Source organism: Peromyscus maniculatus, chromosome 16 (genome assembly GCF_049852395.1).
Source record: "Peromyscus maniculatus bairdii isolate BWxNUB_F1_BW_parent chromosome 16, HU_Pman_BW_mat_3.1, whole genome shotgun sequence".
NCBI lineage: Eukaryota > Metazoa > Chordata > Mammalia > Rodentia > Cricetidae > Peromyscus > Peromyscus maniculatus.
The window spans coordinates 62506058-62530265 of NC_134867.1; the positions used below are offsets into that span (position 1 = coordinate 62506058).

The 24208-nt window shown below is 47.0% G+C and overlaps 2 long non-coding RNA genes across 2 annotated transcripts; one reads left to right on the forward strand and one right to left on the reverse strand.

Moving 5' to 3' along the window:
- The first annotated feature begins 3520 nt into the window (after positions 1–3520).
- LOC121823102 (uncharacterized) lies at positions 3521–19136 on the forward strand. Its single transcript, XR_006064417.2, has 4 exons — positions 3521–5262; positions 8971–9111; positions 12097–12303; positions 17668–19136. It is a non-coding gene; the product is annotated as an uncharacterized LOC121823102 (long non-coding RNA).
- On the reverse strand, positions 17931–22979 carry LOC143268926 (uncharacterized). The gene is made up of 3 exons (XR_013045153.1): positions 22453–22979; positions 20525–20684; positions 17931–18068 (listed from the first exon to the last, which is right to left on the reverse strand). It is a non-coding gene; the product is annotated as an uncharacterized LOC143268926 (long non-coding RNA).
- Between the last annotated feature and the right edge of the window lie 1229 nt (positions 22980–24208).

The following is a 24208-nucleotide window of genomic DNA, read 5'->3' on the forward strand; positions in this document are numbered from 1 at the left end:
TAAGGTCTGACTGTATGAACCTATGACGCCTGAGCAGTATTTGCTTTTCAAGCTTATTTGTTTAGTCAGCCAATGCTCCTTAAGCACCTGCTCACTCTCAGGAACTGGGGACAGAGCAGTCACTCAGACACAAGCACCCAGGGGTTCGTTGGCACAGCTTTTATTTTAGTTGGGGTGGGGGAGGAGTCAGCAATGAAGAAATAACCTGTACAGATAGTGCCATCAGAAGAGCTCCACAACACCAGCTGTCTGTAACACGACACACTATGGTGGTGGCAGGTGGGCGTCTGGTCTAGGGGCCTTAGAGAAATTGGTGATGTAAAGGAGGGGGCAGGCGAGAGAATGAGGCATTGGTGCTCAGCCTTCATATAGATTGAGTGTGTCAAGTGTGAAGAGAGGCAACAGGCCGCGGTGGCTGGGAGTGGGGTGAGAGAGAGGAACATAAGCAGTGAACCCCATGGGAAGTCTCCGAGGTCAGTTATAAAAATAGGTTTGCAGGCAGTCAATAACGGGAGCTGTAACAAAGCCCCTGAGAAGGATCGGCAGGCATTTTGCAGTGAGTGCCAGGGACAGTCCCAGGCCCTGGTACATTTATGTTCATGTTCCCCGGTATTCCAACCAGTCCTGGTCGGCGTTACAATCCTCACTCTGTGGAGGGAAGAATTGTTTCTTGGAGGTTTCATTGCTACGGTACCTCATCTAGATATTAATTACATGCCAGGATGGAATTCAGACTTGGACTTGACCCAGACGAAACCTTAGCTCAGAACCCTGCAGGGTCAGCTACCTGCACAATTGGTCATGACTGCCCCTGCTACGGGACTCTTCTTCCAGGCATTCTGATTTAGTAGGTCTGAGTGGGGCCTAGAGATAAAGGCATTTTCCAGAATGTCCCCTAATGCATGCAGACATCAGCTAGGGTTTGTAGAACTACAGCCTACCCTGCAGATAAAAAACAAACAAATAAACCAACAAGCAAAACATAAATAATCAGGAGATTGATTAAACACACAAACTGACAGCAATGGACAAAACACAGACATCTGAGAGGCCAGGTCTGGAGCTGAACACAGCATGGGGCCCATCTTCCCCATCTAGTCTGCCATGGCTGACAGATGCCCCATGCCATGATCCTTATCTGCTGCCTGTTTAAAACCCGTGTGTGTGTGTGTGTGTGTGTGTGTGTGTGTGTGTGTGTGTGTACACTGTGCATTCAGGCAGTAACAGATTTTCAGGACCTCGTAAAAACAATATCTAATTTTCATTAATGGAAGATTTTGTGCAAAAATACGTACATGGAACTATCACCATAAGATGGCAGTGGTCAGGGCTTCTGCGTGGGTTACCTGTTCTTCCTTGGACAGTCACATATACTATTAGCAAAGCCAGTCTTAGAGATCTGAAGGCACAGCTGTCGACATTGTTTTTAGCTTCTGCAGCTCACCTTCTGACCTGTAATCGCTCTGAAAATATGTCGTCTTCATCATCCAGCTGAAGACCCAGAGCTGCTATGACGGAGTCCTTAGCACTGAGGTCGAAAATGGATTGCTTCCCTGACAAAATCCATAACCACAGATTCTCACTGGAGATGAGAGATGGTGCTGAGCCTCAGAGAACTGTAAGAGGTACTAATACAGCTGCTGCTATGAGGAGACACATGGAGAGTAGAAGTTTGGGGCTGTCTTTTCACACCGGCTTGAAGAGTCTAGGAAGCAGCTCTCCTCTGTGGTCTCTGCTTCTGCTCCTGCCTGCAGGTTCCTGCTTGGGCTCCATCCTGCCTTGGCTTCTCTTGATGGTGGACTGTAACTTGTGAGATGAAAGAGACCCTTTCCTCCCCAAGTAGCTTTTAGACAATGCTTTTATTTATTTATTTAGTCATTCATTCATTCATTTACTTATCTATTCATCTATTTATTTGCTTACTTATTTATCTATCAATTTACTTATTTATTTGTTTATTTATTTACTTATTTATTCATAGCAACAGACAACACAGGAGGACACGGTTCTATCAACTTTTATTGTGCGAAGTAGTGTGCTCAGAGGCGAGCAGAGGTGTGTGCCGCGATGGAAGGCAGACTCCATGACAGAACCGAGAGGGGGTCATGTTGGAGCTGGGTCCTTGTCAAGGTTGTATAGGAAGCGTCTTCTCTCAAAAACTCATGGATTGAAGGCTTAGTTCCCAGTTGGTGGCACTACTGAGAGACGATTGGGTCACGAAGATGCTGACATCATCAGTGGGCTGATCTTTTGGGGAGTCTACAGCGGCGAGGCTGTAGGAGGAAGGGCCTTGTGGTGGGAAGTGGGACCTGGGGGCACGCGTTCGAAGGATGTCGCTTATCCCTAGTCCCTTGCCGCTTTTCCCTCTGCTTCCAGACCTTGGTGAGGTGAGTCGCTTCCCTGTGTCCTGGAATCTCTCCTTTCACCGTGGTCTTCTGTCTCACCGTGGGCAGGCCTCAAAGCAGAAGCCACAGGGCATGAACTGGTGCTTCTGAACCCAGGAGCCGCGGGGGACGCTTCTCTTGAGTTGTCTTAGCAGGTGTCCTGTCACAGCAACGAGAGTCCGACGAACATGGACCCGAAGGGGGTGCCTTCGTAGACCCAGCAGCCATGCGGCTTTCTCTTCCTGTTGCTGTGCGTTCTGCGTCCCAGGAAGAAGGAACTCCAGGGAGGAGGAGTTTGTTTGGGCTCACAGTTCAAGGGTCCGAGTCCACCGCGGCCCAGGAAGTCCCAGAAGCAGCAGCCTGGCCCTGCTGGTCACACGGCACCCACAGTCAGGAGGTAGACAAAGATGGATGCTGGTCTTTGGTGGCTGCTGCTCTGTTATGCAGTTCAGGATCCAAGTCCCAAGAATGGTGTTGCCCATTTTAGGGTGGGTCTTCCCAACTCAGTTAGCCAAACAAGAATAACCCCTCACAGGCACGGCCATGGGCTAACCAAATCTAGACAGTTCTCTCCGGTGTGCCTGTGGGCTTGCATTCTAAGTGGTTCTGGAACCTGTGCCGTTGACAGCGCCGGCCTTTGCACTGGATTTCCTGGTTTTCAGGCTCCTCCGAGAGGTGGGCTCCACCTTCAGGAGCGCCAGGCTGCTTCCGGGACTGTCCCTATCATGCTCATGATGAGCTGTTCCTAAGATTTAAGAACCTTCTGGAAAGGACTGCTTTCTGAGGTGGAGAAGAAAGACCCTAGGGCCGAGGCTCTGTTCTGCTCTTGACTGCAGCTGTTGTAGCCTGGACTGCTGGGGAAAGGCGCTGGGCCATTGTCTCCTGCTGACCATGCGGGAAGGGTTCCTCTGTCCTCTCTCCTAGCCCTGCCTGGTTAGCACCATGGTGGCCCTTGTCCTCTGTGTCTGTGCCCTGCATGGGGAAGCGACAGCTGCCTTATTATAGCCTCTGCTGTCCCAGCGGGAATTAGGGTTAACAACACTCACAGGGAAGACTTAGGCTGTGAAAGGAAGTAAGTGTAGGGAAGTTGGTGTGGAGGGGAGGGAAAAGGGGAGGGGAGGGAAGTGGAGGGAGGAAGGAGGGGAGCAGGTTATGAACTGGCCACCCAGGAAGGGACCACAGGAACAGAGTTTTCATTCTGATTTTGAGGGCTGGTGTTCTGAGTGACTGCAGGTGATGCTGTGGAAGAAGACAGAACCGACCGACAAGGTGGCACGGATGAGAAGATCCACAGAGACTGGCCACGTTTACCAACTCTGCGATCACGTGGCTTGATACTCATGAATAAACGAATGAGGGAAAGAGAGATTGAAAGATAGTTTCTGGCTTTTATGAACAGACCCCGTCTTTCTGACTCACCAATGCTAGAATTGGCTCTAAATCTTTAATAACTCCTTTCATGGCATATATCCCAAAACATCTTTTAAAGCTGAGATTGCAACTTGGTAACACATAAATGGGTTAAACTGTTTTTTTTTTTAAAGCAAGTTTGAATTTAAATGATGAAAATTGACATTTTTTTTATTCTGCAAAAGAAAATGAATTGTAGATCTCCTAAGAAAATACATATAAAATTGCAAAATGTCTTTAGATTTGGAAGTTTGCCCACAAACATCAGGGGCTTGGCCAGGGTTAGACCCTGAGGCCTTTATTAAGTTTTAGAAGAAAGGCATTGTTGAAATTTGAGAAATCTATAGCCCTAGATATTTGAGTTGTGATTTATGCACAGTATTAGGAATATGCATTTTCTTTTATAAAATGAAGTCCTGATAGTCAAGTGATGATAAGAATTAATGTGCTGAGATGTTTTTCATGGCAGCTTCCGAGTAATACATTCACAAATATTTCTGTTTTAAAATTTAAAAGTCAAAATAAATTAGTTTGTTGTTTTGTTTTGTTTTCTTTTTGTTCTTCTTCTTTTTTTTTAAGCACCAAATTAAAGATACCTTGCCAAACAGAGAAGTCGGACTTCACAGCTTGCTTGACCCCCCAGTCTTTGAACACTGAACTCCCTGATTCATCAAAGGTACCATAATGGCTTCTGGAACATTCTCTCTCCCATGTGTTCATGCGTATGCATGTGGGCATACGCATTTTAAACATTTAAAGTTTGAATTGACACTGACTGTTTATCATTTATTGTTACTTCTAAGTAACAATATCCGATGTGTCCATCGAGTTTTTATACACTTGGAAACGTAATTTAAAGCTGAGTATGATGTGTGCTAGGCATGAAAAGAGTTCGGGAATTGAAGTTCTGGGTGGCTTGGGGAAGGGAATAAGAAATGAGGCAAGAGAGAACAGAATGATGGGCATGGCTCTCCTGGGCAGTCCGCTGGCTCCCAGTTGCCTGGATACCTTTGTGTGGTGCCTTAATTCGGCCCAGAGGCTGTGAGTTCTCTTTTCTTTCCGTGTCTGTGGTGATGGGTGTTGTTGCTGGGGATAGTCAGGGGCAGGAGGAGTGAATAAGACCGAAGAAAAGTTGACCACACAAATACAATGCTGGGATGCTGGAACTGGTCCCGCCGAGGGCGGGGGAGTGGGAAGTCCCCGCACAAAGCCCATCTTGTTCCCATAGAAACCAGTGCTCAGCGCTGAATGACGAGCTTGACTCCGCACAGCCCCCTTCCTCTTCTTTTTAAAATCTCTGTTGGAGCTTCATTGTCTTCTTGCTATTCTTGTTTTAATAAAACGAAGGACCCGGGGGAGAGAAAACACGACCCCGCCCGCCCAACCTCAAGGCATCCTGTGAACAAACCCATGGCGTGGATTCTGGGCAGCCTGAGGTCTGGCTGGATGGCCCTGGATCAGAGATCCGGTACTTTCATTTTTCAAGTCATGGATGGATGGGCAGTCTACACAGAGAGCTGCCCACAGAGATTGGCAGCCTAATTTGAATACCAATGCTAGCCCCGGCTGGCTTCCAGAGACAAGGAGGAGCCACCAGGGCTCGAAGAGTGTTGGTGGCCAGACTCACTGGGGGTTTGGGGGTGGGGGTGAGATAGAGGGCGGTTTTTCCCGCCCACTCCTGTGGGTTTCCTTCCTCTCACTCCCATGCCCTCCTCTGCTGGGTTATTGGCAATCTGGCTTTCTATTCTTCAAGGATTAATGTCTCAGCGCAAGGGGTAAAATTGGCAATTAGAAAGCATAGTCTCAGAGCCTGGGATTTTTATCTCCTTATCATTTCCCAGTTAGATTTCATTAGGGTGCCGCGGGAGGGAAAGGTCTAGGGCTTTTGTTGTGTGGTCAGAGAGTTTAAAGATACTAACAGGACGTTTTATATTTACCTGGAAAAGACAAGCGGCCTTTTGTGCTAATAGAGCCCGGCTCACATGTATAATTGGGAGGGGGGGCGGGGGGCGGGTGTTTCTAAACTGAGTTTTCACAAGTCTCAAGCAGGATTACCCATCAAAACTAAGACCCATGCCTGTCACAACTATGAAGTTATTTGGTAATTTTTAAAAATCAGAAATGGTTTTTTCCAACTCCCCCCCTCCCTCCAATAACATGTTTTAAGTAAAAAGGATTCTAAGACTTGCCTCTTTGCACTGCAAAAGACCCTCTTTAAATAATTCCTTATCTTCTGAAAGTCTAATTAAATGCCCTAGCTGAGTGAAGCTGCAATTTGTCTGGTGTAAAAGCCCCTGAGACATCTTCCTCCAGCTCCTCCCTGGCAGGCTGCAGTAGCAGTAACTCAGGAAGGGCAGGGCCCTGCAGGATGCTTTTCCTGAGGTCCCACATGCTCCTTCTGATGCTCCCAGTACCCACCTGCTGCTTGCATTTGTGACTTGGGTGGCACCGTGCCAGTGACATCAGACAGGCAGGGTATTGTCCCAGGCAGAGAGAAGTTGTCACCATGAGTGAATGTTTCTTACGTGTTCATGGGCGTAGTGTGTTCTGCCAGGAAGATCAATAGGAGACCGTGAACACAGATGAGGGAAAGCCATTCTTGTGGGACAAGATGGCCCATGTTAGCTGTCACGAGCTTGTCAGTTTTATTTCTTTGTTAAGTGTGAAAAATGTGGCCTCAGATTTCCGTGCCATTATTCCATCAAGTCCCAGCCTTTGATACTGAGCCAAGATCTCTTCCGGGGTTCGTGTATGTATGTGAGGACTCTGGCCATTATTCATTATACCCAGGGCATTGTTACCTCCCCAAACACGGCCCTCAGCCAATGAGCGTTTACCACAGCACTAGTACAATAGCATAGACATGATTTAATTCCCAGCTAGTTATAGATGGTGACTTTACCTAGTGTTTGAAAACACACCGGGGAGTTGGGAAAGCCTAGAAGAAATTGCTCACTATTGGAGGCAACCTTTTCTGGGGCCATGACTGACTTTGCCTTGTCAGTATGCTTGGAACTCTTCATCTTTGCCCAGACAATCAATTAATTATTTAATAGAGAAGCAAAGGCTCAATCTTCAAATTTAAGTCTTTAGACTGATAGATGCACAAGGCCCTCCAGCAACTCACCTCTGGCCAGCAGCAAAGCGGACCCTACCGTCCCTGGGAAGGACCGTGACCACAGCGTGGCTGGCTGAGCGGCAAGGGTCCGAGTCAGACTAGTCTTTCCAGCTGCAGGCAGAGGCATTTCAGTGCTTAGGACCATGCAAAGAAGACAGGGGCAGTTTGCTTCCGGGCAGTGGTGGGAGTTCCAGTCTCTTGGAGGCACTATTTTAATTCATCCCCCTGTGGGCTGTGAAGGAGAATTTGACTCCCAGTCACCTCTAGCAGACAACCCACCTTGTACAAGTTCATCTGCAAAAGTTATACCATGCAAGTCTCTAGGGATGAGGCCAATACGGACTGTTTTGCATAGATTTATTTCCCTCAAGTTGTCATCCTGTCTGATACACGGGGGTTGATAAAGTCTGGAAAGTGAAGAAAAGAACAAAGACCTTTATAGGGTTTAGTTGCAGGGATAAGAAGGGGATCCACACTTACTTTCATTTTTTAAATTTTGACTTTAAGCCTTGTTCTTGAAGGCTGCCTTATATTTCTAGTGGCGGGAGAGCTGAGGGGACCCAGGTCCTTTCTCATCATGGTACACGCTGCTGGATTGGAGCGGCGTCCCTGCAAAGTCCACACCATGCTGGATGTACTGCTTTATTTCTCAACTTTTTGAGGTCCTGGGATTGTGCAAAACCTTGGATCAGTGATGCTCATTCCTCAGCGTGACTTGGAGCTGCTCCTCGGAGATGGGAGCCTTCCCTAGGGCTTTGTTAATGAATATAATTTTACAGCAACAAAAGAGGCTATGAGAACTGAAGTTCCTAGAGGAGAAAACAGCACTTTCTTTTTTTTTTCCTTCCAAATCAAATTTTCTGAAGTCACTGCTGTTTTTTTTTTTTTTTTCCAACAGACACACAGTTATGAGGGCCCTGATATACTGAATGTCCAGCTCTCTCCTTGGAGCTCTGGAATTACCTGCCTATTAGGATGTTTGTGTAGGTTCAACGGCTCAGCATCCCCATTTAGGATTCTTTCCAGTCATGATCTCTCTCTCTCTCTCCATTACATGTGAGACTTCTAAATTGTATCCCACTACAATAATGAGTAACTAAAAATGACCACCATGATCTCAGAAAACAGGACTCCAGAAAAGTTGGCAGGTTGAGAGAAATACAGTTCCAGGAGCCCGACTCTGCTCTTGTCCTCTCTTCATTGTTAACAGTCCCTCCTTCTGACCATGAGCCTCCAGTGCATCAGAGCACCAAGACCCTGAGAGGGCAAGCAAGCAGCAGCTGGCCTCTCTCTTCGGTTGTTTATGTGTTCCGCTGTCCACGAGTTCCAGCAAACGAGGCAGCTCACTGGCTGGGACACACTGGACACTAACTTGTATGAACTCACTATTGTGACACTTTCTGTATTTTCAAACAGGCTGTTAAGGATGAGCAGACTTAGTAGTGTCCCTTGAATTGTCCCCTTCCTATCCGTATGGGGCAAGTTTGGTAACTTCGCTATCTATCCGATCAGGATTTTTCATGGATGGGTCATCCATCCCCAAGGACTTCTGCTGAAGTGTGGCTTGTGAGTGTGTGGAGGAACAGCTGTAAACTCTCAGGAGTCTGTGTTCAATCCGTTACTGGTCCAGGTGCTCACTAGTCTGTGTATGAAACACAGACAGATCTAAAAGGTAAAGCCTATGAGCTCAGGCTCCAAGGATGCTCACGGCCCTGTGAAGGCAATGGGGAGCTGGTGGTGTCAGCAGAGTAATGGTTGCAGTTGTGCTATGGGGACAGAGAAAGGTGAGGTCTTGATTGTGCGGTTGATAACTCTGAAGAAAGGAAGTCATATCGTTCATTTTAAAGAGTAGAGAAAAGCAGAGGTGTCGCCAGGTCTTAGAAGAGAGGAAAATGGGATTTCATCACAACCTCTGGGGTCCTGTAAAGTCCTTTTGTAAATACAAAGGATCCACCTACAGTTACATTTTATAGTTCTGTGACTTAAATTAAAAATTCCATTTGGCCTAAGGTTTTGTTTTTGTTTTTATAATGTTAAAAAAATTGAAATATTTTGCAGGCCTTTAAATGTATTCTGGATCCTCAAACTGCCCCTGTGGTTGCCGGAGACGGCACAGAATGAATGGGACAAGAAGGTGAAAGACAAAATCCTGAAAGATGACAATGGAAGAGGCTCCGGGGGAGAGAAAACAAGTGTGAGGTGAAGAGAGATCACAAAAAAGTTCACAAACAAAAGATAACAATGAGATTAAGAAATGGGCAGGTGGTATAAGTTAGACAGTGGTCATTGAGAACAAGATGTCAGCCTGGTTTGAAAGCCCTTCCTTGAGTCCTTTCCACAGATGAAGACGGTATTTTGTCCCTCCGAGGACTGTTCAGTAGTATCAGGGAAGCAGAGCAGGTAGGGAGGTGAGCACCTTAGGGCAGGTAGAACTCAGGCTGAGAGCCTTAGGGGAGCTTGTCAGGTTGGACAGCCTGCAGCAGACTGTGTGTAACAGAATGATGGGGAGTCCCAGTCCCAGTCAGAAAGTGGAAACATGTTCAGAAGCATCAACTGAGGTGGGCCATTCACACCTGCGTGAGGTGGGCCATTCATACCCGTGTGCCCTCTGCCTTTTCTACACTTCAGAGACTTGTGTTCTGCTTCATTTTATTGCCTGTCTCCAAGGAAAGCTTTTCTTAGAGATAGCAGATTTTCATGAATTTATTTGGGTATGCGTATGTATGCAGTTGGCTGTATACAGTTGTATACATGTGTGTTTGTAGAGGGCAGAGGACAGCCTCTGTGTCATTCCTCAGGTGCTATCTACCTTAATTTTGCCTGGAGCTTGTCACATTGTCTGAGTGTCCATAGAGCCCAGGAACCATCTCTCTGCCTTCCCAAGCACTTGATTAAAAGTCTCCACCATGGTACCTCACTTCTGTATGGGTCCTGGGGAGCAAACCCAGCTCATGCTTGGAAGGCAGACACTTTACCAACTGAGCAATCCCCCCAGCCCTGTTCTTACTGATTTTAATACTCATCATCCTTATGCGGGGGTGGGGGGGTGTAATTTTGAGAATAGAAATCTCTATTCTCAAAATTAATCAAGTCAGGCTCAGAGCATACAAGTGGCCTAAAGTCAGTTATGTTTCCTTTCATTCCTTCCTTCTCTCCTCCCTCCGCCCCTCCCTGTTTTTGTTTGTTTGTTTTGTTTTAATGTTTTTAAGTTTTATTATTTTGTTTTATGTGTATGAGTATTTTACCTACATGCATATCTATGCACCACATCCACGCCTGGTGCCCTGAGAGGCCAGAAGAAAGCACTGGGTCACTTGGAACTGGAGTTACAGATGGTTGTGAGCCACCATGAGGGTGCTGAGAATCAAACCTGGGTCCTCTGGAAGAGAAGCCAGTGCCCTTAACTGCTGAGCCATCTCTCCTGCCCCTTGTTTTAATGTTTTGAATCGGGTCTTGCTTATGTAGCTCAGGCTACCTTGGAATTGAGAGCAAAGCTTCAGTTTTCCTTCCCCAGCTTCCCTAGAACTATAGGCATGCCGCCATGCCTAGTTAGTTATGTCATATCTGAGGAAGACATTAACACAAGGGACATCTGTATATATGCATTTGTTCACACATGTGTAGGTATGTTTGATTAATAATACTTCCTATTTATGTTGTATTAAGCTTAAAAGAGAACCGATTTCCCACTGATTAGGGCGTTCTGACACAGTTCCACCATCTCCCCACTTCATTTGGTTATTTATGCATTCCAAAATGTACCTGACATCATGACTCTTCTTCACAAAGTCACCTGTGCTGACCTGGCCCAGATGATGCCTGAAACACAGAGCCTCGACAGAGCTGCTCCTCTGATGCCCTGAATAGGATCTGACACACCAAATGCTTATAATGTCTTTTGAACACGGTTTAAGATTTTCATGTATCCATTGATGACATACAATTTTTTTCCTGAGTATGCAGAAAGCCAAATATAACTTAGGAGGCCTCTCTTAGGTGCATGGAAATATCCCGAGGACTGTCCCGTTCAGTGCATAACTTGGCAGGTTTTATTTATTTTATTTACCCTGGAAAATGTAACTTTTAAGGGATCTAGATCTCAGGAAAGATCCAGATGTGCTCGGGCTAAGCAGTTTTACAGAGTTCAGCCCTTGGCAACTTTAACCCTACAACTACTGTCTTCACCCTGTTTCATGGCCCAAAGTCTCTCCAGATGTGAAACAAGCACACGACCAACTGCCGTGTGCTTGTTTCACATCTGGAGAGACGCTTGTTGCTGTCACTCTCTTGCTCGTGTAGGAAAACAGCTGGTTCAGACCCTGCCCTACGCTAGCCACTGGGATGGAGGGTGCTGCCCCATCCCTACTCTGCCTCATGGGGCTGAGTTAGCAGAGATCACAGTTGAGTCGACGGACGAAGGTGAACATGAGGATCCTGTAAACCTGGGCTCCTGGCTGTGGCTCTGTTGTCAGTTTACCAAGAAAGCCCGGTGTGCCGCTGAGGCTTTGGCCAACTTGACACCGGCAATAATCGCCTGAAAGGAGGGAACCTCCCGGAATTGCCTCCACTAGACTGGCCTCTAGGCATGTCTGTGGGGCTTTTCACGTGAAAGGACCCAGCCCACTGTGGTGGTGAGGCCACACCCTGGAGGTGGGCCTGGGTTACATACACAAACTGAGCAAGCCATGGGGGGGGGCAAGCCCACAAGTGGTCCTAACTATGGTTCCTGCTTCTGTTCCTGCGTGAGTTCCTGCCATGCCTTCCCTTGGCGATGGACTGGAAGCCAAGAAGCCCATTTCCTCTGCAAGTTGGTTTAGGTCTGTGTTTCTCACAGGAATAGAGCAGCCGACTGTAACAGCGGCTAAATGAGCGCTGCTTTTAACGTGGGGTTTTTGTTTGTTCGTCTCGTGTAAAGAAGTGAGTCTAAGAATAATGACGAGCTGTGAATCTTGAGCAGCCATCTCCAGAGCTCTCCTTGTTGATGCACTTACCCAGGGTGCAGAAAGGAAGCTGCTCCCTCGGGCCTTTTGAAAGGATTGGTAGTGTCTTTGCATCTACCATGGATGGGCCCGCAAACTCCCTGAAAGACATGGGGTGAGGTCCGCCCTGGGTGCTGTGAAGTGGAGCAGCCCTGGCCTTAATCACCCTTGCAAACCCGTGAGCATCATTCTGTTCTGTTCACAGGCGCCACTAAGGACTTTCTGTGCAGGAGGTTTGGAGAACAGGAGAAAACAAGCACCTGTCTCTACCTATTGAAGAGCACGGTCCACCTGCAGACAGACATGCCGTGACGGATATCACCGCGGTGTGCTCTAGACCTCCGCACGGAAAGGGAGCTCCTCTATTCACAGCGTCTCCACAGCATTAAAAGGCTTCAAGGAGCACAGAAGGGTGAGATTAATTGTACCTAATGAATAAATGCCAAGGTAAAAGGAGGTGACATTTAGAAGGAGGAAAAGGTGAGGGCTTAAGACAGAGGGTCAGAAGTGCCTGGTGGCCCAGAACTTTATGAGGTGGGTACACACTGGGTTTGTGGCACTGCAGGGCCCGAGGTTTTAGGGCCCAGGAGTAAGTGGGGTGCAGCAACCCATGAGGTTGAAGAGCATGTGTCCATAGATGAGCCCAAGCTTCATTATGGTTAGTTACATTTCCCTCTAGACGAAGCACTGAAGCCTCCTGAGGGTTTTCTCTAGGAAGGTGGCATGGTCAGGATGGTTGATGGAGGTGAAGGCCAGGAATGGAGCAATGATGTCAGGATGGCCAGTTGAGAGGTACCTATGGACCTAACTCATTATCGTGCCAACAGCGGCAGCATCGTATTGGTGGGGTGTTATTTTATCTGTGTACCCCAATAAAGCTTATCTGAGGATCAGAGGGAAAAGCCAGCCACTATAGTAAACATAGAAGTTAGGCAATGGTAGAACACACCTTTAATCCTAGCATTTGGGAGGCAGAGATCCATCCGAATCTCTGTGAGTTCAAGGCCACACTGGGAACAGAGTCAGGCGTGGTGGCACATGCCTTTAATTCCAACACTAGTTAACCATAAAGGTCTGGAGGTCTGTGTAGACAGAGAGGAAGTGACAGAGCTGGGCAGAAAGAGGAAATGATGTAGCTGGGCAGAGAGAGGAAGTGAGATGGCAGGGACAGAAAGGTATATAGGCGTGGGTATACAGGAAGTAGGTCTCTTTGGAGGCTGAGGAGTTGGTGAGGTGAGGTTGGCTGTGGCTTGTCCTGTTCCTCTGATTTCTCAGTTTTTAACCCCAATATCTGGCTCCGGGTTTTTGTTTTTGTTTTTTCAATTAATAAGACCGTTTAGCAATTCGTCTTACCTATAGGGACCATTTTGACTTTATGAGATCAGGTTCCAAGCTGAGCCACACACTACCAGACTGTATGCTCTGGGCTGGAGAGACGGCTCAGGGGCTAGGAGCGTGGGCTGTTCTTCCAGAGGACCCGAGTTTGAATCCCAGCATCCACACGGCAGCTCACATCCATCTGTAACTACAGTTCCAGGGGGAACCAACACCCTCTTTTGGCCTTCAGGGACACTGTACACACATGGTCCACAGACATTACCTACAGGAAAAACACCCTTGGAAAAAAATTTTAAAAAAGCCACTCACATGCTCTCTTGCTAGAGCATAAATAGCAATCTCCATGATCCTTAGCCCTAGACAGAGGGAACAATTAATTATTGGGTATTATCTGAGGCCAGGTACACTAACCTTTACATCAGTTCATCCAGAACCTTCTGCCTTTGCGGTGAGTCCAATCCACCCTGGCCAAGGGTTTCACCTGGATTAAGTAAACCCCAGGCTAAAGCAGGCCACAGCCTCAGAACAATCAAACCTCCTTTTCTAGCACTTCCCCCCACACACCCAGGACTGCCTTTTAGGTACTAGAATTTTCTAGATCTGTGACTGATTTACAGAGGCAAAGCACAACCAGAGAACAACATTAGCCACTCACTAGTTGATAATGTGGTCTTTCCCCCCATTCCTTGGGAACTGTGTTTAACAGACTGCATTTGCATGAAACTACCAAGCATTGGGGAAATGTATCACAGAAGAGAACCAGAGACCACTGGCTCCCATCTTCATTCTCAACATAGCCAGAAAGGCCCCTCTGTTCGGAGTTTTTGAAGGTGCAATGTCTGCGGTGTGTGCAGTGAGAAGCCAAAGAGTCGTGTGGGGGTGCCTTCCTCGTGGTGGAGTCCACATTTAGATGCTCAAAGTCTTAAGAGTGAGCCCATCTTAGTGTGTCTCCTCAGAGGTAACAACAGCCTGTCCACTGCCGGTCACTTGGAGGTGAAGCAACGTGCCGAACATTTGTCCGCCAGTGCTTGTAGTTTTGTTTTTTTCCCCTTAAGATCTTCTCAGGCTACTGGGAAGTTCTATATTCATTTATGACAGGCAGGTCCTTGCCTGGAATGGCATAGTTTCACTAGTGATTTAAATTGTAGCTAAAATTAAGGAAAAGCGCAGTAAGATGGTTTTCCATCCATCTAATTATCTAATTTTGACTTTCTTCTTTCCCAAGCGCATGCTTAGATGTTTTGGTTCTTGGCTTGTTCCCTTTGACCGTGTTTTTGATATTTTATTAGCCTTATTAATTCTATGGTACTTAGCTGGCTAATTGCCTTTTCCCTAGAGTTTATTTTAGTCTTTTTTGTAGCCACCTTCTCTTTCCTTGGAGCACATAGACCACTGCAACACTTTCTAAGCTTTTTCGTCATATTTGTATTTTGTTCTTAAATTGTTGAAATTCACGAAATTGTTGACCCTGTGTTTGCCGAGTTCTCAGATCGAAAGGGAATGCGTGGTTCGGGTGTGTTCAGAATGGGAATGCGTGGTTCGGGCGTGTTCAGAATGGGAATGCGTGGTTCGGGCGTGTTCAGGATGTTTGCGACGTACGGCCCTTTCCCCCAGCACACAGTGTGTTTAAGAGCATGGGGCAGCCTCAGAGGCACAAAGAGAAGAGATCAGCTGAATTATTTCCCTTCACCCTTTTGTCTAAAATGACAAAATAGACCCAGGAACACTCATAATAAATAACGAATTGGGAAGTTACAGGTTTTCAGGTTAGCATAACTAAAATGCTCATAATTTGGAGATAGATTATTATGCATTTTTTTCTGTCAGTGGTGACTATAATCCTGATTATATAAACTAAAAAATTTAAAAGTATAATAGCAAGGGTTTGCTGCCCTAACCAATCACTCAGTATTGTACCCCAAAGCCATTATGGATGCCTTTCTCAGTGGTATGTCTTTCTGTACCCTCATATGCAATATTCAGTAGGCCACACATTTAATCGTGTAAAATCCATAAGAAATTTAAATGCTTTGAAGTTCATGTGGCCACATGGGAGATTTATGGCTTTGGGCCTTGAGAAGAAATTCCACTTTTCCACGGCAATGAGAGAGAAGATGGCAGCTGCCGAGACATGGCGCTTACTCGGGCTGAGGGTCGCTTTTGGAAATGGAATGACTCTGGGCCAGAAGGCGGGCGCTGGGGTCTCTTACGGTCCCTTCTGTCCTTCCCTCCCTGATCCAGATAATATTTCTCCTGCCGTGGGTCCCAGGCGCTCACTGTGGAGGTTTTGAGCCAGAGATGGTAAAGCGGTGAGGACAATGTGGGGAGTGAGGTTACAAACAGGAGGACTCCAGGGCCCGTGAAAGAGGGAGTGAAGGGGATTGAAATTTCACAGACCACACATCATCTCGGTTACACCAAACAGCTAGGACTCATGGCCTCTGCACCCCTGCAGAGTGGCCCCAGAAGGCTAGAAATGATTGCAGGAGCCTTTATGTGTGTGTGTGTGGGTGCGTGTGCGCGCACGTGCGTTGAGTAACCATAGGAAGGTTATTTCTAAGAATCCTAAAATTTAAATACACAATTACTTTGCTTGTGGGGGCAGTTAACCACCCCCAAATGCATGGCCATGCTGTTTAAACAAATCCTAATGCATGCTGAGAGATGGCTGAACTCAAGCCCCTTAGTCAGGTTGCTCTGGGTTCTGACAAAGTGCCCTGCACCCGAAGTGTGCAAACCTGTCTAGTCATGGAGATCTGCCTCTCTCAGGCCTCTCTGGCTTCACCAGCTAGCTACGTGTGGATCTCATTCCAAGAGCCATTTGCTTAAACAACACAGCAGCTCCGTCACCGTCCAGGGGCCTCATACTGGGTGACTCCGCCACAGTGGAGCCAGGATTTGTGGATCCTACACATCAGGACTGTAGTTCCCCAAAGTCTGTTGTTAAATTTTGTCAGCTTGTTTCTCTCCTGGGCTGACATTTAGGGCACTTTCTACTGGAAATGTCTGTGCTGCAGAGTCTCTGGAACAGTTGTTTGCTTTGAGTTCCTGGGGAGGGGTGGGGGGTTCCTACAAGTGAGCTGTAAACTTTAGAGAGGCAGGCTTGGTCTCCCCTCCTCCAGCCTCCCCAGCTGGGTTTGGTCAGCTAGGGGCTGGCAAGTGGCAAGCATGCTCTTTGCATGAGCTCTGTGGCTATCTCAACTCTTCCCTTTATCGAGGGTTGTTATTCCAGTACCTCATAATTAGCTGCTAGAAATAGCTCCCATGTGGCCTTGCTTGGGTGAGGTATGCCTTGGAGGAGTGGACATTCCTCGGCGGCGTGCCTCTGTTGAAATCACATTCCCGGTGAAAAGGCAGGGCCGAGAAGGAGGCCCTGTGAATGCCGCCCTTGTAGCATACCGTGTGCTTACATTACATAGTGTTCTCTCCACACTTGCCCTCAGCGGGCAGTTCACAGGGAGCACCTGGGGCTCATTCCGCCGCCGGCCGCATTCCCGGGGAAAGTGAAAAGTTAATACAAATACAACCTAAGAGACGACAACCACCTCTTCACACAATGTTGATTTTTTTTTTTTTAAAGTGCGCCCTCACAATGTGAGATAAAATAATTCGCATTCTTAGAATCCTCAGCACATGATGGTGTGGAAACTTGAGCCTAGACTATTTGTTTTATTTATAGAGGCAGTTCTGGTGTTTCAATAAAGGAATGGCCCTGGCTTGACAGTAGCCCTCATGGCATGCTTCATGTGCCTGTATTTCTGTGTGTCACACATAAAGCCTCTTAGGGCTTGGAAGGGAATACGTTGTTCCACTCTCTTACAAATGCCATCCTTCACAGGCCACTTGCCCCTGTCAGCCAACACACTGCTTTCCCAGTGGGAATCCGAGCCCTTCTAGAAGCCACTGTCCCCTACGATAAAGCAAGAGCAAGAAGCGAGTGGCCTGTGTCAACTTTCTGTTGCTCAGCCCGTCTGGCACGGCTTCTCGCTCATCTTTCTGATCATTCTTGCTTAGAGTGGTGCTGCTTAAACTTTGAACCAAATATTTGTATTTAGTTACAGTTCAGATCGTAAGCATTTAAAGGGCTTTTTGGTTTGGTCCCTTTCCAGGGAGATAGGGTGGGGAATGAAAATGAAAGAGTTCAAGGGAAAATAATCTAGATTGTAGGTTTCGCCAAAACACTGCTCCCTCCAAACACCACCACTCCCCTAATTGTAGAAATTGCTTTTGCAAAATTCAGTCCGTCATCTCAGGAGAGGTAATTCATTTCCATTTACCTTCACATTTTCTTTTTTCCACACTATTTTCTTTAATGGAACATTGACAGTTGTGAGTTGTCAACCATTTAGGGAACCCATCAAATCTTTCAGTATTTTTAATGTGAGCTCTATAATTTGATAATTATTTTATAAAAACACTCTTTTTTTTCTCTTTGCAGATTCCTCCCCACCCCCGAATAATAAGATTTCAGCACAGATTTTCCTCAGGACAACATTCCTGAACTATGATTACACTTTTTTTTTTTTTTTTTTTTTTTTTTTTTGCTGCCTCGTCCTAGTGGCCGGATGTGTAATGTCCCTGACTTGTTTGTGCAGCCATCTTAACCTTGAACTGTCAAGTGTGTCAGAGTCTGTGCTGGGGGACAGAGCCCCCTGCTGGAGGTGCTGGGGGCTTGACTTCCCACTGGAGACAAAGGCCCTTCCCAAAGACTGGAGTCCAGCAGGCCGCAGCCCAACCAGCACCGGGAACAGTGGATGGCAGTCTTCAGGTGACAGCGGGAATCGATATAATCTCAGATTATTTTTTCCAAAGAACACATCCTTTCCCTTCGGAAGCTTACTGAGAAAGAAAAAACATTAGCCATTTAAATCACCACTGGCTTGGCTAGTTAGTGATTCCTAGGAACATATTTTTTATGTGGATAATAGTCATGTATAAAGCGGCTTTCGCTCTGGTAAATGTCAGAAATGGTGGATTCAGTACAATGAAATGCAACTTCTGAATGTCATTGAACCTTTCAGGGTTGGCCAAGAGAAACATTTTCAAATAATTCCTCTTTCTCAATCGGTTTGACTATGGACTTTTTTTTTCCATTTAAAAAAATGTTTATTTTTCAAAGAAAAATGGCACTAGCCAATTAGAAACCTACTTATTCTTCAACTCCAGTTTTGTTTTCTTTAAATTTGGAAGTGACTTACTGATTTACTATTTTAAACACCTCCCCTACCACACACACCTTTTCCCTTTAAGCGTTTACTATTTGCTCGTGCTGAATCCTTCCAAGGAGATCGCTCCAGCGTATATCTCCAGGTCCTTACTTTACTCCTCTTGCCAAAAGATGCAAACTATATAATTCCATAATTCCATCGTGCATCTTAAGGGCTCCAATCATCAAAAATTAAAAAAAAAAAAAACCTCTTTGGAATAGCCAATTAAGTTGAAAGAAAAAAAAATCCGCACGAATGTGGTTTGGTTGGGGCAGAAGGAATCCACTCGTGTGTTCCCGGTAATCTGATCCCGCTTCATGAATCCTGGTAACTCATCCTCCCTGTGCTACCCATGTCCTGAGTTGAATCCAGTGATCCAGCTCCAAGGATTGGGATCCAGTGAGCCCTCTCCAATCCAAACCTTTATAACCAGCAAAACCAAAAAAGAGGAGGCAAAATGTTAGATACTGTAATCAAAAAAGGTTTCTGGGGATGATGAATTATGTCTGTCATCAGTTTAACAGATTTGACTATGGACTTTTACCATTTTCCAGTTTTTTGTTTGTGTCTTCTGGTTATTATTTTTTGATTACTCATTGGTGTCTTTGTTTATTTTTTATATTTTGTAAGTTTTTTGTTTTATCAGTGCTTTCCATCAGACCTGGATTCATTCATATTTTATAAAGATCATTTCTCCTTAGTGTTCAAGCACATTCTTTAACAACTTGCAGTTTTGGGAAACATGACTTAAGAATTGCCCAGATTTTCAACTTGTGGGTGAATCAAGTTCCTGTTCTGTGTAGAGGAGAAATCCTCATCCAGGTGTTAGGTCCAGCTACTCCCAGAAAACCAAAAAGGCATCCTTGTGTTTACTATTATGATGGTTTCTTGCTTAAAATGTCTTCAGGAGGGGTTGTGGTTAGGTGCATAATCATGAGGGTTGTGGTTAGCTGCATAACTGCTTCACAAGCGTGATAAGATAATGGGGAATTTCACTAGAAAACACACGAACTTTCATGGGAAAGGTATTCATTTTTATTTAAAATATCTACATGGCTTGAACTGTTTGGATTACATTTTAGTCACTAGCCTCCCTTGCCTGATTCAATCTTGCCATTTCTCTGTTGTGGGTTCTTAATTCTTGTATCAATGAAAATGCTTCAATGTAAGAAGCAGTTTTTAGTCTAGAAAACAAGTATTGACCTGTTCCCTAGTAGCTTTTAGAAGAGAGTGTCCAAGATTGTCCCTTAGGGGACATGGTTCAACGAGTCTGTCCCCAGCTTTGTTCTTGAGGGAGCCACACTGCTGGCATTCTCTATCGTTTAATTCTGTGAAATGTGGTGTGAATGACTGCTGTGGGATGGTCTGTATGTCAAATTGCTCTGATTGGTCAATAAATAAAACCTGATTGGCCAGTGGCTAGGCAGGAAGTATAGGCGGGACTAACAGAGAGGAGAAAAGAAAGAACAGGAAGGCAGAAGGAGTCACTGCCAGCCGCCTCCATGACCAGCAGCATGTGAAGACGTCGGTAAGCCACCAGCCACGTGGCAAGGTGTAGATTTATGGAGATAGATTAATTTAAGCTATAAGAACAGTTAGCAAGAAGCCTGCCATGGCCATACAGTTTGTAAGCAATATAAGTCTCTGTGTTTACTTGGTTGGGTCTGAGCGGCTGTGGGACTGGCAGGTGACAAAGATTTGTCCTGACTGTGGGCCAGGCAGGAAAACTCTGGCTACAAATGACCAGTATTATTAGGGCCACACAGAATCCACCAGATGGTTTCTCTTGCTCCATTGTTTTATAAAGATTCTGGGCGTCAGGAAATACGAGGCTTCTCCCTGAAGATAATTAACCAACTCAAGCCAAAGCCTTCCATCTCTACCTGATGTCCCTGAGGCCCATGTGCAACTCCTCTCCGCTAACCCTGGATCCCGGAAGATAGTTACAGCGAGGTTCCCCCTGCAAACCACAGGAGAGGAGAAGGACATACCATCCTCCTGGAGGGATTCCAGCAGAACTTCCAGACCAGACCGGTAGGATCCCAGATTCCAGACAGACAGCTAGCATGGAATCCATGCTTGTCTCACCTGACTTCCGTCCTGACTTCTCAACCTCCCCACTCAAAATGCTTGAGGTCTGCATGCTGTCCCTTTACCACAGTGTGATGTGCAGGTACTGATGAGAAAATCCACAGACATTACGGTAGAGTAGATAATTGTTTCTTCCAAGATGGAAACACACCCCACTCTGAAAACAGAAAGCTTTCTGTACCTTTTTATATGACACACACTGAACAGAGCTGCAGTTACTGTCCCCTCAGGCACTTGTGGCTTCCCAGGCTCTGGAGTGCTGTTGACCAGAATTCTGGCTGGCTAGCTGTGTAACTCTGGTATCCTGGCAATGTGTGGGACCCGCTGCAATGTACCCGGTGCTTTGGTAGGCCTCACTGGGCACCCCAACTTCTCCTTCTGACTCTGGCTATCTGAATTGCATCTCACCAGGACCCTGGAAAGACTTCACTGAACTTAAAATTAAGAGTCTGTGCACAGGCCTGTCAGTTTCATCGCAAACACACCCAATTCTCCCTACTTTAACCCCGAGGGTGATGCGGGTCTTACCTTGGCACATTTGTGAGACTTTTTTGGAAAATCATATGGAAGTTTCTAGAGCAGTGGTTCTCAACCTCCCTAATGCTTTGCAACCCTTTAATACAGTTCCTCATGTTGTGGTGACCCCCAATCGTAAAATTATTTTCATTGCTACTTCATAACTGTAATTTTACTACTTTTCTGAATCATAATGTAAACAACTGTGTCTGCCAATGGTCTTAGGAGACCCCTACAAAAGGGTTGTTTGACCCCCCAGGGGTCGTGACCCATAGGTTGAGAACCACTGTTCTAGCAGGTCAGGTCTTGTGGTGGCTCCCCCAATGGCATATCGATACTTCTCCAGGAAACTCCTAGTTCTCAGCTATCGATGAGGGGCTTCTCCCCTCAGTTACTCTATCCCCTTCTCCTGGAACACAAAGTGTTCTCTCCTTGTCTCCCACCGTTGCCCCAGCAGCTCTCAGGCCACTTTCTTGAGGATGCCCTGCCCTCCCCCCCCCATGTGGTCTCCTGGACTCCACCCTCACATTCCCATCTCCTGTCACTGGACCACAATCCCAGCTCCTTTCCCTTTCTTTCAGTGAAACACACTCTTTCCTAGGCTTAATAAACACTTCCTGAATGAACATCATTCCGATGGAAGTTAGAATCCCCCAGGCACCGGAAGAGCATGTTCAAAGCCCGTTCATCCAAAGAGAGACCTCCCTGGCGCCCCTTACAATAGTGCTTAGGACAGGGAGATTTCTCAGCTTCTTTCAATACTGAAAAGACACTCTGTAGGGCCTCAGCCTCCCCTCCTGTCATTCCCAGCCACACTCTGGTTCCCTAAATTATCTCTCAATGCCCGCTGCAAAATGGGCCCTGTTGTGGGAGAGCACCCCAATTCTCTCTGCCTCTGTGTGTCTGTCTCTCTTCTCTCCAACTTCCCCCACCACCATGATTTCGCCCTATCGGTCGATCTTGATTTACCGCCCCCCTTTGTTCCGCTTAGTCTGTGGCACTCTGCTGACTGGCTTAGAGAGCAGGAAGCCCTCTGATGTAGGCGTCAGGAAGGCTGCATTCTCTCCAGCTCATACTCATTCCTCGGCTACACATGGCGAGGTGCCCGTTGGGTTTGTTTTCTCTCTTTCTCTTGTTTTCTATCCGCTAGATAGTTCTCTGTGGTTCGAGCCTCACTGGTGGAGTAGAGTGGAGGGTCTGTGGCAGGTGGGGAGGAACCGTCTGAGAATCTCACCATCCAGATGTGCTATCCTCAGACAGCCACTGCTGTCTCACCCTTGATTTAAGTTGTAGATTATGGCAGGTTCCTTCTAGTTCCCCCCAGTGCTGTTCACAAAGCATCCTACAGGTATTTCAGTTGGTTGGGCCTGTAGTGCATTTTGTTGGAAAACCATGGGTCACACACTTACCAATTTTCCCGACCTGTGTGGAGTGGGTGTGTGGAACTGCGCCTGCGTGCTGCTGCCCACAGCCTCCTGGTCTGTGGTTTTGTAGACGCACAGGAGGCCTGGGTACCCAGCTCTCCTACGGATGATGTCAGCCTCCCTTGCCATCCATGTTCAGAGCTGGAGCATAGGAAATGTGCCAGATGTGCCCATCAATAGTCCTTCATCACCCTGGTTTCAGCGGGCTTGAGAGGATGGGAGGATGATGTTAGAGGGTCTCTTGGTCGTTGTTTGTATTTGGTCTGACCACACTGTAAATGTTGAAGCTTGTATTTCTTATGTGTTGAACACTTGTATGTACAACTCGGAAACTTAGAAGTGCTGGTCACCGTTGCTTTAAGCCGTGGTGTAATTTATTTAATTTTGTTTCTGAGGGACAGGATCTCAGGTAGCCCAAGATGGTTTTGAATTTACTATGAAGCAGAAGATGGTCCATACTTCTGAGCTTCTGCCCCTTCCTGCCTCTCTGTCCTGGGTTCTAGAATGACAGGTATGCACTGTCTTGCATGGTTTGTGAGGTGCTATGGAGCAAACCCAGGGCCTTATGCATGCCAGGCAAGCCCTCTATCACAATACATATCATAGCCTACATTCGACAACGCCAAGGATCTGCCCTACCCAGCATGCCAAGAATGGCCTCCCTTCACCTTACAGCCACCCTCCTAGGAAACACATTCAGTGCCTCAGTTGTGTGACCAGAGGAGCCGAGACTTAGGGAGTTTGTCTCAATTGCTGTTAACACCCCAACCCCAAAGTGGAATGGCTGAAAACATCCCCGGTTGACCTAGCTCAAGGTTTGGTAGTCCTTTAGGAAGAGACTGAGCTGATTTAGGTTTTGCAGTCTGGCCAGAATGACTTCACACAGCAGTGGAGAGCTTGGATAGATGATGGGGACAGCGGTTCTGCTGGTTACTCTAGGGGATCCCCACGATGGCAAGGAGGGTACAGAATGGCAAGGGTGGTACCTTTTGGATATAGGTCTTAATCTCAGCCGAGCGGCTTGTCAGGGCCCCAGAGGTTAAAGTGATGTACAGCCTCGCCCAGAGTTGGTGGGGGGGGGGGGTCCAGCCAGGAGGGGTGGAAAAGTGTCCCTGTCCCCGGTAACTTTAGTATGAGTGTGTCAGGGGACATGAAGTGCCTGTGGTGTCCAGTCTGTGTGTGTGTGGTGGGGACATGGTCTGACTGTGGTGCCCAGTCTGTGTGTGTGTGTGTGTGTGTGTGTGTGTGTGTGTGTGTGTATGTGTGTGTGTGTGTGTTAGGGACATGGTCTGACTGTGGTGTCCAGTCTGTGTGTGTGTGGTGGGGACATGGTCTGACTGTAGTGCCCAGAATATGTGTGTGTGTGTGTGTGTGTGTGTGTGTGTGTGTGTGTGTGTGTGGTGGGGACATGGTCTGACTGTGGTGCCTGTGTGTGGGGGGGGGGCGGGGGTGGGTGGTGGGGACATGAAATGACAGCACTACCACAGTTCACGTGAGGAGATCTGGAGCTGGCACCCACAAGTTGGTCTTGTCTTCACTCTGGAGGTCTGGGGACTCAAGTCTTTGGGGAGCAGAGCTCGGGCCTGGGGGTCTTACTTGGCCAGCAGAGCTGGGTTTCCTGTGAGCTTCTTCAAGCCTCTTCCCCTTCCTCTTAGAAATGGGCGTGGAAAGCCAGTGTCTTGAGGTGAAAGGCCATTCTTGGGTGGAAGGTGATGAAAACCTTGAAGAGCTCTGCTCTGTG